This window comes from Cyprinodon variegatus, unplaced genomic scaffold (assembly GCF_000732505.1).
Source record: "Cyprinodon variegatus isolate N-32 unplaced genomic scaffold, C_variegatus-1.0 Scaffold191, whole genome shotgun sequence".
In the NCBI taxonomy this organism is placed as follows: Eukaryota; Metazoa; Chordata; class Actinopteri; order Cyprinodontiformes; family Cyprinodontidae; genus Cyprinodon; species Cyprinodon variegatus.
This window is the reverse complement of record NW_015150644.1, coordinates 1196621-1201710: the sequence shown is the minus strand read 5'-3', so window position 1 is coordinate 1201710 and position 5090 is coordinate 1196621. Positions and strand designations below refer to the sequence as shown.

The following is a 5090-nucleotide window of genomic DNA, read 5'->3' as shown; positions in this document are numbered from 1 at the left end:
GAAAACAAATTCAAAGAAAGTAGAAAAAAATAAATAAAATAAAATAAAAAAATGCAGAAACAAAAAAATATATATATATATTAAAAACAGTTGGACTAAAGAAAATAAAAAAGTTTACTAATGATGTTTTATTTGAGCAGTGGAAGGCAATCTTAAACAAATGTGTTTTTAGTTTTGATTTAAAGGAACTGGTAGTGAGACACTTTGCCACTGGAAGAAGACAATTTACATTTAAAATAAGAAAAAAAACTATTGCATTGTCTTATTTCAAGTGTTACCTTATTTTAAGAGTAAAAATCCTTATTCCATTGGCAAATCATCTTATTTACCTGCTGTAATCAAGAGAAAATACACTTATTTTAAGACTATTTTACTTCTTTCTAGATGGTTTTTGCAGTGCATAGCCTACTGATCACCATGAACCAACCTGAAAATGATTGAAGCACAATATCTAGATTTTCAGAATAAATCATTTAAGACAGACCAGATGTTCTGAAGGCATAGCTAATAAAAGTAGAAACATTTTATTCATCAATGCTGTTTAAATTGATCTATGGTTCTAAATATTATACACATTAAATGACGGAAACAGTTGTTCTTTAACTACATAGAAAACTCCTAGATGACTACAGAACCAAACTTTACTCCATAAACCATTAAAACTAATTAATAAGAGAGGAGGGTTTCTGCATTAAACCTCTTTGGTTGTAATATGTTGTTGTGAATAATTAATTCCTGTAAAATAAAATGTCACAGCAGGACATCCCACATGATGGTATCACTGCTGCCACCTTCTGGTGTAGAGGGGAACTGCTTGGTCTATAGGCAGGGAGGTTTGAACCATCGATCGCTATCACCTGTTAGAGCTGACGAGATTTGGTGGCGCCATCTTGGGGCGGTCGACAGCTATGTGTTGAGCAGGCACAGAATCAACTTTAACTTTCTGAATATTGAACTAATTTTCACAGTTTTTGTTTTTTGGCAATAAACAAAACAAATGGTTGAGTGTATTTAAATATTATCGGTGGGGTTAAGAGTAACAGAGTATTCTGATAGGATGGAGGTATCTTGCAAAGCACAGCCACTCATACATTTTCATAATTTTTTTATTACTATATTCAGATGTACACAGGTATGCAAAAATATACACACAAATATCTCTCGCTCTATGTATATATAAATATATATATTTATAATTTGTATCAATAAAAATAGAAATATATATTTATAATTTACAAATATAAACACTGTGCATCTGAAGAATAGATAATCAATATAGAGCTGTGGACATTTTTACAGTATTTTTACAATATTTCTATATATAATATTTTTTTACAAATATTGCAAAATACAGTAAAAATGTCCACATCTGTATATTGATTATTCATTCTTCAGATGCACAGTGTTTATATTTGTAAAAACAGTACGGTATTTTATTATTTTATTTTTTATATTTATTTTACGTGAATGTTATTTTTACCCATGTTTTATTAAAAAAAATTTTATTTATACTTTTTTATTATTAATTTATTTTTCTTAACAGCACTTTGGTCAGCTGTGGTTGTTTTTAAGTGCTTAACAAATTAAATTGGATATTTTTTTTTAAACTTAATCTATTATTTTAATGAACTTTTTAAGGTCCACATTTGTGCGATCACTTTTGCTATAATCTTTTACTGCTGTAACACCACAATTTACCCAATGTGGGACAACAAAGGGAGTTTCTATTCTATGTGGTGCATTTATGCTGTTTATTTAGTAATGTCTTCCAAAGCTCTGATGCTTCAGAAAGTTATTCCCAGAGCCCTGGTTTCAACAGTCTGTTGATTAAAACAAAAATACTCTGCACAGTGATGAGGCATCCTTCTTCTGTTCTACTGAAAGCAGCAGGTTAGGGTAGCAGGTCGACCTTACCAAGATGGCGCCCTAATTCCTGCGCCACGACAGTCAATCCGGGGTCTAACCACCTGATAGGCCCAAGACTGTCATTAATTATTCGATATTTAATCTATATATAATAATGCATCAATTTACCAAATAGTAATCTAGAGAAATTAAACATAAATAAACAATATATGTCTCCCCCAAAAGCTGTTTAGAAATTGGTTTCTTCTGCATGAGTTTATTATTTTATGTATTTTATACTTAAGCCTTTACAATCCAACATTTTGCCAACAGTTGTATGTTTGTTTGATACAATGTTTCTTTAAAAATAACAAATCAGAAGCTATAATCAGTTGCACAGTATTTATTTAGCATTTTTACCATTTATTTTCTACATCTGAGTTATTTCTTTCACTATATTTCTAAAGCCTCTGAAGTTGAGCGTCTTACCTGGTTTGTTACCTGCTTCCATATAACTGATCATGTTGGGCCCCCCATGACCCAAACTACCTGGACTGAACTTCCTGCATATTTTTCTGTTCTTTTTTCTTCATCTTCTGCACAGCTATAAGTGCATGTTTGTATACTTTCAAAATCACCCAACTCAGTGTCATGTTTGGTTAATCTCAGTGTGTCATTTTGAAATCTGGACTGTATCTTTACACTAAACGTTTCTCTTTCCCCCTTCTTATACAGATGAATTTCCCAACTTTCTATAAGTTTACCTATATAGAATATTTCTATTCTATTTTATTTTATTCTATTCTATGTGATATTATGTGTTTCACCTGTAGACTGTAATTAATTTATTTGGAAAGTCATTTCCAAGGTTAAACAAGCCAAGTTTTGTTTTCATAACACTTTTAACAGTATTAAAACCTAAAAGGTTAACTAATTATGAACATTAAATTAGAACATAAATAAGAACCGTTTTATTTGGAATTAAAACTCCCACTTTTTTCTGGAAATCGTTGTTCTTTGTACCTACTGCGTTAAAACAGCACCACACTCTGGTTAATCATCAAACTAATACAAACGTCCCTGTGTCCATTCCTCCCACTCTGATTGGACAACAAAGTCTATAGCCCGCCCGTTTTATGTGATTGGCAGAAGAGCGTCCAATGATGTCAGAGACCAAGAACGTCATCTGACTTGTGATTGGTCAGTCGATAGGGACAAAATGAATGGCAACATTTATTGTTCGTCTCCTTCCCGAAGCGGCGAGCAACTTTGTGACTTCCAACTCAAGGCAAGTCTGATTTATTACTTTAAATCGATCTTTTTGTCCTAAAGTCTCCTCGAACTGTTGGTTTATGGTTAAAGTGACATTTTTTGGAACGTTTTGAGTGATGTTTAGGTGAATAAAAGAGTTTAAAATAACGTATAAGAGGTAAACGGGTCAATGTTGGGATTTAAACGGTTAAACTCCGTTAGCCGGAGCAGCTAGCGATAACTTTAGTTTTACTCCTTCAACTTTCTCATTATTCTACCTTTGGTTTTATAGATAATATTTAGTCATTACTAACTTTAAAAATAGTTCGGGTTTGTCACTATTAACAGCCGAGCGGTTGTGAATTTTTGTTATTTTTAGCTAGCTTTCTGTTGGTTCCGTATTTTGGACCTCCTCTTTATTAAATACATTATTTAAAATATAAATACTTAAAATGTATTTTTGTATGTTAATTAAACTCTTCGTTCCGCAGCCACATAGTAATAAACCAAACTAATCATTTCATGACTATTTTCTGATGTAAATGGTTAAAAATTATATAAGTTTCTTTTATAAATAAATCAAAATTATATCTGATCACTTTGGAGGAAGGAAAAATTAAAAACTTTACACTATTTTCTATTAATCCAAGTATAAATAATAATATCTTATCAAATAAGAAATTAATAAGCTCTATTTGAAAGATAATAATTTATCACTAATTTGCTTTCAGCTAATAGGAGGAGATTGAAACAAATAGAGAAAATAGGAATAAAAAATATGGGTTTATTGTGCTTAAAGTTTTGGATTTTAAGGGCCGGTGCCGATACCAATTATTTTGAAAATAGTCTGACAGATCCCTGATATTTTTGGTTCTGATTCTTGAAGTAGATTCTGCTTTTCTTTCTTCAATTTGCAAAAAAACAAAAAATTACAATTAATGCTAAAAAATGTTAGAAATTATATTTATTTTTCAATCATTCTGGCTTAAACATGTGTATAAATGTTCTCTTTATCAGACCATATTGTCCCAAAAGTTAGAACATTTCTATTTAAAATAAAATCCTGTCTTAAAATCTGTCTTTTTTCGTTATCTTCTGCAGGCCAGTTAGTTCTACGTCAGCCTGAACACCTAAATTCGGCCAATCATATATCAACGCTCATCTGTCCATCAAATGTTTTCGGTCATAGCATCTTGATTCATATGTCGCAGCTAATATACGCAACGGTTGAAATCAGAATCCTTTCCTTTCCCATTGAGTTGCGTCCCAGTGTTCACGGGGATGGACGTCTGTGTCTTCGGCAGGCGTAGAGCTAACAGAACTGGCAGCGTTGCGAGGCAAGGGCTCAAACATGTACGGCTGGAAGCCTTCTACACCAAACCAAGCTTCTGCCGCCCTGGCGTCCTCTTCCGCAACATCTTCGTCCCCGCTTTCCTCCTCTAAATAAAACATGGATGACGGAGGAGACTCATCCACGACCTCCGACAGTAAACTCTCCTCCTCTTGCATGTTTCCTCTGTCCATAGCGTTCCTTGACAGCGTCGTTTCTAAGTCACCAATTTAGTGCTACTTGGTCCCAATGGAATTTCCCATTGGGAACCTGCTAGCACTAAGTTGCTAACTGGTTAGCAACTGCAACCGTTGGAACAGCCGCTTCTCTATAACTTTAAATGAATCTTTATAAATGTAAACAAAAAAAAAAACTAGTTATTAAGATCAAAGAAAACCACAATAGATGGCTATCAGAGGGAACAGCAGGTTTAGGGTTATTAGTTTTTATAGGGTTAGACTGATGTCAAAATATGTGATATTGACATCAGATTATAAAAAACCTGGAACCGGCCGATGTTTAATTTAATCTGAAAAACTCACACGAAGAGAAAAGACAATTAGAAGAAATTTATTGATACAATTACTTTAGTCTTTGGCGCTCAGACCTCGGCAGGAAACATTGCGCTTAATTTTGATAGATATGCATGAGCAGGAGCAAAGAA

At 32.9% G+C, this 5090-nt stretch overlaps 1 protein-coding gene across 1 annotated transcript in view; it reads left to right on the top strand.

Moving 5' to 3' along the window:
- Positions 1 to 3058: 3058 nt before the first annotated feature.
- LOC107087686 (nuclear distribution protein nudE homolog 1-B-like) overlaps positions 3059 to 5090 on the top strand; it is a 21978-nt gene continuing 19946 nt past the window's right edge. Inside the window, exon 1 of the mRNA XM_015379399.1 lies at positions 3059 to 3133. The gene's annotated coding sequence lies outside the window, so the exon portion shown is untranslated. The remainder of the gene's footprint in view (positions 3134 to 5090) is intronic.